The sequence below is a fragment of the Poromitra crassiceps genome (genome assembly GCF_964638095.1).
Source record: "Poromitra crassiceps genome assembly, chromosome: 6".
Taxonomy (NCBI): Eukaryota; Metazoa; Chordata; class Actinopteri; order Beryciformes; family Melamphaidae; genus Poromitra; species Poromitra crassiceps.
In genome coordinates, this window is record NC_139627.1 from 7,108,430 (window position 1) to 7,118,559 (window position 10,130).

Genomic DNA, 10,130 nt, shown 5'->3' on the forward strand with positions numbered 1-10,130 from the left:
ACTTCACGGCTCTATGTTGGCTTGTCAGCGCTGTTACTTTGTTACTTTAATTTTGAAATGTACAAATAAGGAAAATTAATATCCAGATTACATTATTAAATCCATATGTCCTGGATCTAATTTGGAATTTGAAACAATTTTGCCATCTTGGGATTATCAATGCAATTAGTATCAGTGGGTCTCCAGGTGTGCACGGTGTCGGTGAAAGGAAAAGTTCTTTCATTTCAAAATAAAATATCTACCATTTGCAAGAAAGTAAGACATAATCTCACACAATTAATTTAATTAATTAATTAGAAACAAAATAATAATAATTTTGCACCCAAAAAACATTTAAATTGTTTGCTATTTAAAGGCTTTTGCATTATGAAATATTAACATTTTTGAGGATTTTTTCAACTATTGTGTAATGAATTTCACGTAACATGTTCAAGTCGTGTTATTTCTTTTAAATGTAGCGTTTTGGAATGAATGATGAGCCAAAGTGAAATGTTTCCCTCCCCCATTAGAAAGTCACCTATAAGACCAAGCGGCCGGTCTGCGACCTGCGGGCCATAGCAGAGGTGGAGGGGGCGGGAGTGAAAGCAGGGAAACATGCAGAATGGAGGGAGCAGATTATCGTGCCTCCTCTTCCTCAGTCAGCGCTGGTTGGCTGCAGCCTCATAGAGATCGACTATTTCATTCAGGTGAGAGAGAGTGTGTGTGTGTGTGTGTGTATATATGTGTGTGTGTGTGTGTGTGTGTGTGTGTGTGTGTGTGTGTGTGTGTGTGTGTGTGTGTGTATGTGTGTGTGTGTGTGTGTGTGTGTGTGTGTGTGTGTGTGTGTGTGTACCAATCTAGGATGCCCCATTATTCCATACTGTGTTATTACCATAGCCTGTATAAAAAGATGGACGTAGCCACAGTGACGTGACGTCACCCATTGGTTTTGAAGCCTCTAGTTTAGCATCTTGTTCTGTTTAGCTGCAGCACCACCTGCTCCATGATGGCCGAGCTGTGCGATCACTGGACAGGTGACCTGTCAGTCACGTCTGCTTTATCGTCTATTTGACTCTCAATGGGACCATCATTACTAAATGAACATCAGGCTGTATTGAAGAAGACTTGAAACGAGCGATTGAGACATAAACTCATTAGGAAAGAGTTTACTGGAGTAATAAATTAAGTGACAAGTAGAGTCATTTTCTCATTGACTTCTATGCAATCAGACTTGTTTTTGCAGCCACAGACTGTCTAAACGGGTGAGTTACATACAAATCACGGCCAGGTGTTGAAGTAAGCAGTGCAGGTTTGCGCAGGTCCAATCTGGGAACCCATCGGTTAAAGAAAACAAAACAAAAAACTGCTGTAACCTCTGGGGGCTCGTTTCAATGTCTGAATAAACGGAACTTAAGGGGCTCAATCGGCAGCGGAAGAAAATCTCTTTCCGCTCCCTGCAAGCTCTGCCTGCAAGCTCTGGCTCCAACCGACCGGTTCTGACCATTATGCATTTCCTTTCTGCTCGCTGCGGGTCGCTCTCAAATCGCTCCGTCGCTATGAAACAACAATAACAACTCTAGCTCGTTGCTAGAAGCAAGTAGCAACTTGCTACACGCTGAAAATGGTCAGTTTTGACTACACACCGATCGACTCTCGGTCACGCCCACTCCATTTTGATTGGGTAAAGCGCAGCATGCGAGCCCGCCCCTACGAACGCTGTTATTCGGCTTTTCACTGAGCTTGCCGACAGATTTTTGATCCAAGTGGAAAGTCTCCAACTGGAAATAATCCCTCCAAAACATGTCGGCTTCACACTTATTGTCACATAGGGTGTCTTTGTTAGACAGCAGTTAATTTCGAGTTAGATTTGACACTGTAAAATTTAAAAAGGACAAACAAGGGGTAAATGTTAAAAATAATTGAATTACATACATACAAACTAATTGGGGCAAGTAAATGGCTGTAACATTATAACAACATGACACCAGTATTCTACAATAATGTCTGTCCCTTGACTCTTGTTTAGAAAGCCATCAAACATTCAAGCATTGAGATTAAATGTATCAAAGTGTCTCCAGCTTCGATTTGAGTGCAGTACCAACATGAACCACTTGTTTTCAAAGGGGATTTGAGTGCAGTACCAACATGAACCACTTGTTTTCAAAGTGGATTTGAGTGCAGTACCAACATGAACCACTTGTTTTCAAAGTGGATTTGAGTGCAGTACCAACATGAACCACTTGTTTTCAAAGTGGATTTGAGTGCAGTACCAACATGAACCACTTGTTTTCAAAGTGGATTTGAGTGCAGTACCAACATGAACCACTTGTTTTCAAAGTGGATTTGAGTGCAGTACCAACATGAACCACTTGTTTTCAAAGTGGATTTGAGTGCAGTACCAACATGAAACCACTTGTTTTCAAAGCACAGTCATGTTTGCTGTACACCTCCACTCACTGATTTTTTTTTTTTTTTTTTGAATCTATGAATCACTATGTGAGTAGACGCAACTGCAGGTATTTCTGCTGGTCTCATACAGTATGACATTATTGTTTGCCAGAATGGAACATTAGAGATTATTCTTTCTGCATTTAATTTCTGCTAACTATAATTTGCCAGACTTAATGGTGTAATAGTCTCAAGTGGCCAGATTTCAATCATGAATGCATGTTGGCACATTTGACCGCACAGAACCACAAAACACACACATTCAGACTAAATGTGAGAACGATCTCTCGGGTACAGTCATGTTCAAATGATTAAATACCACATTGCATGATAATGCCTGTAATTTCTACACTCTTGATAAATCGGTGTCTCTTAATGGCTGTTGCAGGTGTCACTCAAATCTCCAGAAGCAGTTGTCACTCTGCCCATTTACATCGGGAACATTGCTGTGAACTTGTCTCCGTCGCGGCCCATGGCCTCCAGTCCAGATCGATGTGCCACGTCCACAACCATCGCCCCGAGCCCAGGAGGGGTGACGCCCAGCGCCCCGCCAGCAGAGGACGACCCGGAGGAGGAGATGTGCGCAGGGGGAGTGGCCAGTGAGGAGATCCCCACAAAGAGTCACTCTCAACAGGATCCGTCGGGCCAGCCAATCACCATGTCCCCGAGCGCATTCAGCCACGCCCCCGGTGCCGCCTGCCCTCCCAGCCACAGGCGGCCAGATGCCAGTGACTCCTCCTCCTCCGCGCCGCTTTTCTGTGTGTCGACTGGAGCCACCATACCTTTCTTCACTGAAGGAAACGCCACGCCTGTCCCCACTTCCTGTTCCCTTATCCTCCCTCCAGAATACAGCAGCTGGGACTATCCACATGGTTTGTTCTTTACTGCTATGCTCACTCAGTCACAAATACACACTCACACTATCCACATGGTTTGTTCTTTACTGCTAAGCTCACTCAGTCACAGGCATGCACAGCTCCGGGTTCCTACACAGGTCTGGAAAAGTATTAAACATGAATTTGATCATTTCCACATCTTGAATAGTTTGGGTATTGGGGGGGGAGTCTGGAAAATGTTGTGGTTCAGGTCCAACTCAATATTTTAAACGATTTAAACGATTTTTAAACGATTTAAACTTTTTATTTTTTTAAACGATTTCAGACGGCAGCCCGTCTTTATTGTCACACAATAAGCGTAATTATAGCTTTTATGTTGTTTTAGACCCACATTGAGTCCACAGTTTTTGTTGATGTGAAGAATAATGTTCAGATGATAGAGGGATGCTCTTCATACCCAGCCACTGTCAGCATGCATTATATCAAATATTGACCAAAAACCGAATAAAAAAGTCAAGAACATAGGGAAAAATATGGAATTTGATGGTTAAAATTGGATATTACATGCTGACGTACGCACACTATAGATTTCGCTTTGAATGAAGAAAACATGGTTGAATTTTTATGTAGAAATTGGATTTTTGTGAATACAGTACATTGACCAGGGATGTGATCTAAAATAGTTAAAAAGTCATTTAGAAAAGAGAGAAAATAGGTAATTTTTCATTCCAGCTCAACTTTAATGTGAAGAATCTACAGCAAAGCTATAATCATAATACATAACAATGAACCAGATGATGATATAATATATATATGTAATAAGCTAATTGTTATTTTGTGTCTTACAGAGCCGCCTCCCACATATGAGGAAAGCTGCTGTAGCACCAACTCCACTTTCAATAGTAGTAGACAGTGAAGGAGAATATGGGATGAAGCATCCAGGCCACACCCACTCCTAGCCTATCTACACTATGTACTGGACACGCCCACTCCCATCTCCCCAAAGATTGTTTCTTTTTTTGTTTTAATAAATAAAAAGGGATCTTATTTTTAATATATATTAATATATAGGATTTTTAATTTGAGCCCATGTACCACCAGGCAGTGTCAGATCAAATGGGTGAACAACACTGTGCCTAAAAGTACTATTTTGGAGCGTCCTAGAAAGTAGAATGATATTGAATTGTTGCATCTGTGATGCCTTGAAAATGAGCTTGGCCTACGAGAGGGTCACAATTGACAAGACCAGAAGTTGGCCTTTACTGTAGTCATTCCACATGTGCTCTTTCTACTGTCTCTCTGCATCCCAGCTCCTCTAATCATCACTGACTCAGAGCTCACGTCTTTTTGCATATCAACAAGGCGTATCCAGTTGGAGCCATGGAGCCTAGTCTGCCGCTACGACTAGAGTTTGAACAGTGAGGCTGGCTTTACACGGTGACATCTTCACGCAACTAGTTGCAGGTTGCAAATTGCATGAATCATAATTGTCATGCAACTTGACATTTACACAAAGCAATTCAAAAAGAATGAAGTCTCATCATGCAACACGGTAGTTTGTTTCACTAAAATAAGATAGCTAGATCGGTAATGCTTCATCTGTCATCTTTTTTTTCTTTTCCTCTCTCACTACAGTAGATGATACTGTATCACGTGGGGAGTGTCCTTGTAACTTGCATCTTTGTATCTTATTTTGTATTGTTTTCTAGCTGGATCATATCAATTCGGACGTGTTGTATCGGCTTTCCTTCTGTCACTGGCTACTTTCTTTTATTATGGCTGTCCCGGAGAATAGGACGAGAGTCATAAGTGCATTACTAGCCTGCTTATCAGCATTTTGATTGGTCTTAGTTTCACAAAGTTCAGAGTTTTGCAACTGTTGCAGCTGAGTTTCAGACGAGTTTCAAGTGCGTGGCAGAGGACCATGCAAATCATTTGCAACTTGCTGTAGTTTCACCTCAGTTTCAAGCAAGTAAAGTTGCGTGAAAGTTCCACCATGTAAAGCCAGCCTAAGAGATGGTTTCTACTGTAGTAAAACCTCTCAATGGCGTAACCTGTGGCAGTATAGTGGATATGGTATAGATGATAGGTTTGTGACAATGGAGGTTAAAGGAAACAGTCAAATGAAGAACACTAACATGAAAAATGTCAGTCAGGCCTGTCGTCAGAATGACTGCAGCCATCTAACTTTATGTTAGATGTAAGTGGGAGGAGCATAAAGTCAACTCAAGTTTATTTCTACAGCACTTCATCTCAAAGGACTTTATAGAGAATCTATAAAGAGATCTTAGAGATCTATAGAGATCTATAGATCTAACTCATCAACAATCAATCACAAAACAAAAATGTAATAAATAAATAAATAATGTGTGGTTTACAAACACCAAGAAACAAAACAAAGCACAAGGCATAAATTGAATGTTGAACAGATAACAGAAGTTTAATTTCACATAGGATTACATTGTTTAAAAAAGTTTTTGTTTGTTTGTTTTTTCAGAGGCTTTTTAGAGACCAGCTTTTATTCAGGGGTGAGTTTAGGTGCAGACTAGGCTCATTTTGCTACAGCCGGATAATAACGTGGTGTCTGTCTGCCCTCTTGTGGTCATTACTGGTAGCCTACAAGTTTCACTGTTTAAACTGGAACCAATCACAACCATTCTGTGATTCACCAACTGTGATCTGGTGTAACCAGTTGTAAAGACTTGCATCTCTTTTCCTTGCAACCTATACTGCTGGCCGTTTATCGTAACTGGCAAATTGAGTTTAATTTATGCATTTTTGACATCTGATGCAAATATTTTTCAGTGTAGATGAGATTGTACTGTAAGTTGTATGTTGGTTTTCCCGTGTATGTTGCCTTAACTGATCTTGTCATATTTGTTTGATGGAAAACCTCTGAAATTTCAGTCAGTGCAGACGAACAACATGTTGTGGTAAACATGCTTGTGCACAAGATGGCACTTTTTGACAATTTGTGCATGTATCATTTCAAGTGGGTTTCCACGTCTGTGTGTGTGTGTGTGTGTGTGCGTGCGTGTGTGTGTGTGTGTGTGTGTGTGTGTGTGTGTGTGTGTGTGTGTATAAAATGCCTATCCCTACTTGCTCCAGCAGTTCATTATATTGATCAGATGCATAAAATCCACCTGTAATCTATATCCAACATTTTGCAAAATCATCTTCCTGATTCAGAGACAGTTCTTATTGCCGGACTCGGAATGGCCGGGCAAGAAACATCGTAGGGACTGACTGACTGACTCCCCATTGTTGAAACACGCACTAGGCAAGCCTCTTTTTTTCAGTTTTATTTTTTATTCCACCCGCCCACCCCCCTTCTTTTTTCCCCCCTGCTGTCCCGGTCATTACTCCACCCCCTCTGCCGATCTGGGGAGAGTTGTAAACTAGCACCATGCTTCCTCTGATACATCTGCAGTTGCCAGCTGCTTCTTTTCACCTGACAGCAAGCAGCTTCACCCGCAGGATGTAGCCCGTTCCCCACGCAGTTCCCCTCTCCCCAAATAGGCGCCCCGTTTGACCAGAGGAGGCACTAGTGCAGCGACTAGGACACATACCTCATTGGCTTCCCACCCACAGACTCTACAAAACCCAGATGCCCCCAAGCCTAGTTAAGCCGGATCCGGACTACTGCTGCTGCTGCTCAACACTCACGCATGTCTGTTTCAACAATGGGGAGTCAGTCAGTCAGTCAGTCAGTCAGTCAGTCAGTCACACACACACACACACACACACACACAGTCAGTCAGACAGACACACACACACACACACACACACACACAGACAGTCAAACAAACACACAGACACACAGTCAGTCAGACAGACACACACACACACAGACAGTCAAACAGACAGTCAGTCAGACACACAAACACACAGACAGTCAGTCAGACACACACACAGACACAGACAGTCAGTCAGACACACACAAACACACAGACAGACAGTCAGTCAGACACACACAGACAGACAGACAGTCAGTCAGACACACACACACACAGACAGACACACAGTCAGTCAGACAGACACACACACACACACACAGACAGTCAAACAGACAGTCAGTCAGACACACAAACACACAGACAGTCAGTCAGACACACACACACACAGACAGACAGTCAGTCAGACACACACAAACACACAGACAGTCAGTCAGACACACACACAGACAGACAGTCAGTCAGACACACACAAACACACAGACAGACAGTCAGTCAGACACACACACAGACAGACAGTCAGTCAGACACACACAAACACACAGACAGACAGTCAGTCAGACACACACACACACACAGACAGACACGCAGAGAGTCAGTCAGTCGTAAGCCCGTGAGATGTTTCTTGGCCGGCCCGGTCCAGCTGCAGATGCAGCAGTCTGGGTCCAGCTTAACTAGCCTTGCCTAGTCTCATTGTCTGTTAGAGCATTTCTCTGCCTGTGTACTAGAAGCGTCAAAACATTGTCACTGTTCTTCTGCAGAAAACTAAATGCCAGCAGAACCTCTGTATGTTTGTGTGAATGTTTGTCTTGTTTTCCCCATAGTTATAATTTCAACTTTTGATTCTGTGAATAACTCCTGCATAAAAAAGACACACTATATATACAGTGCTGCTGTTGGCTCCTGATCATCATGCCACATGCTTTCTATCAAGTGTTTTTGACTCATAAGACATCAGTTGTGAAATGTGAACAGATAAAATGCTTAAACTGTGGTCAACCTGACAATGTGCACAATGCATCCCACCACCCAGTCACTTGCCTGTGATTGACTTGCGTCTCTTCTCTGTCAGGAACTCTCCAGCAGCTCTTTCTGCTTGGTCTTCATGGACTGTGCATAGTGCACTTGATGTATACTAACATAACATAGCTCTTCAAACAGCTAGGACAGTCTTCAGTGACTGTCTTCAAACAGCCTGGACAGTCTTCAGTGACTGTCTTCCAACAGCCAGTACAGTCTTCAGTGACTGTCTTCAAACAGCCTGGACAGTCTTCAGTGACTGTCTTCAAACAGCCTGGACAGTCTTCAGTGACTGTCTTCAAACAGCCAGTACAGTCTTCAGTGACTGTCTTCAAACAGCCTGGACAGTCTTCAGTGACTGTCTTCAAACAGCCAGTACAGTCTTCAGTGACTCTCGGGCCAGCCTGTGGAGCTTGGACCTGCTGAACAATGATTTTATTATTATTATTTTAAAAAGGACAAAAAAAATCTGCAATCCCTCTCATTGCCAAGACTGTTAGAGCAGCTTGGCCCTCTGAAGTCATTTCAGTCAGCTGCCGATAGAGAAACAGTCGCCTCTCTGCTTGCTCCTGCTTCTCTGCCAGCTTTTTGCTTTTTAACTACGAAACTTTCTTTTTTCTTTTATCCCCCTGATTTTACTACTACGCCACTTTCTAGTAACGATCTTTCATTTTGAATCGTTAACCTATTTTTATGGAATCACCACTAACAGCACTTTCGGAGCTCACCCAGGCTAAGTATAGCCTAGCATAGCCTAGCACTCCAGAGACTGTCGGACAATATGCCTCATATAAGCTGCTGTGATCATCTTCAAAGGATTGCCGTACTGGAAACAACGATATTTCATCTCTCAAATAACTCACTGCCATCGAGTCAAATTGCACGGAATGTCACGAGCAACGTGAGTACATTATCATTAGCTCTCAGGGATGCTGACTCACTGCTACCGAGTCAAACTGCTATGGCTACCAACCTAGAGCTAGCTGATGCGGCTAGCCTGCCAGCTCCGGAGAAAGCCCGTGCTAACATCGCTAACCAAACTGCGAGCCCGAAGCATAAACAAAGACATATCCCAAAGAGATTAGTGATTTCCGAATCCACAACTACTCCACAAAACCCAGAAATCAGCTCAGCAACAGGCTGGCCCTCCCTAAATTCCAGCCTGCGGTGCTCGGCTCGGCAAGCTAATGGCCTGACACGGGCTCTCCGCACGAGAGATGAGGGTCGTCAACTGCTTAACCACAAACACCAAAACGAGCGGTCATGGACTACTGTCACGAGAGGAGGAACAGCCCCCCCTCCTCCGCTAATGGAATTGCAACTTGAGAATCGTTTTGGCCTGCTTCGATCACCTCCAGCTGACATAGCTGCCCAGCTCCATGAGAGGGAAAATCAGGCTAGCGCTAGCACAAGGCCTCAGGGAAGAAACACTGTCTCAAAGCCCAAGGACACCCAAGCCATAACAACCCTGATAGTAGGAGTAGGAGATTATACAGTGAAAAACATCAGGAGTTGGAGAAACTCCAAAACATACTGCTTCCCTCAAGACGCAATCTCTGACATAACAGGAAAAATCACAGAGCTACTTACATCTCACAAAGCTGTGACTAGGGTGATCCTGCACATTGGAAAAAATGTTATTTATAAGCAAGAATCAGAGAAACTTAAATCTGATTTTACCAATTTGCTGAATATGCTAGCCTCTCTAAACATTGAGGCTTTTATCAGTGGTCCTTTACCATCTCAGGGCACGAACCGCTTCAGCAGACTACTAGGCCTAAGCTCATGGCTTTCCACCGCCTGCCCACTACATAAAGTAAACTTTATTGAGAATTTTAATTTGTTCTGGCAGCGTGAGCACCTCTTCACTACGGACGGGCGCTATCTCAATAGTGCTGGCGAGGCTTTACTGAGTTCTAATCTACTATACACGGTGGACTATTACAAGGTCAAGATCCCTCTAAAGCCTCCCCAAGACAGACAGCCTGACGCAGCGGCCACAGAGCTCTCCTCCAGCCCTGCTCCACCTGCAGCCACTGACCATGCTCAGATCGACGCAGCTTCCGGCCCAGCTGCCGACCCTGCCCAACTGACCAATGACGCCACACCTCCG

General features: G+C 43.5%; 1 pseudogene across 1 annotated transcript in view; it reads left to right on the forward strand.

Moving 5' to 3' along the window:
• The window catches only part of LOC310778844 (arrestin domain-containing protein 1-like), an 80,563-nt pseudogene extending 75,383 nt beyond the window's left edge, over positions 1-5,180 (forward strand). Inside the window, exons 4-6 of the transcript XR_014554043.1 lie at positions 510-686; positions 2,816-3,299; positions 4,112-5,180. The product of XR_014554043.1 is annotated as an arrestin domain-containing protein 1-like (transcript). The remainder of the gene's footprint in view (positions 1-509; positions 687-2,815; positions 3,300-4,111) is intronic.
• The last annotated feature ends 4,950 nt before the right edge of the window (positions 5,181-10,130 follow it).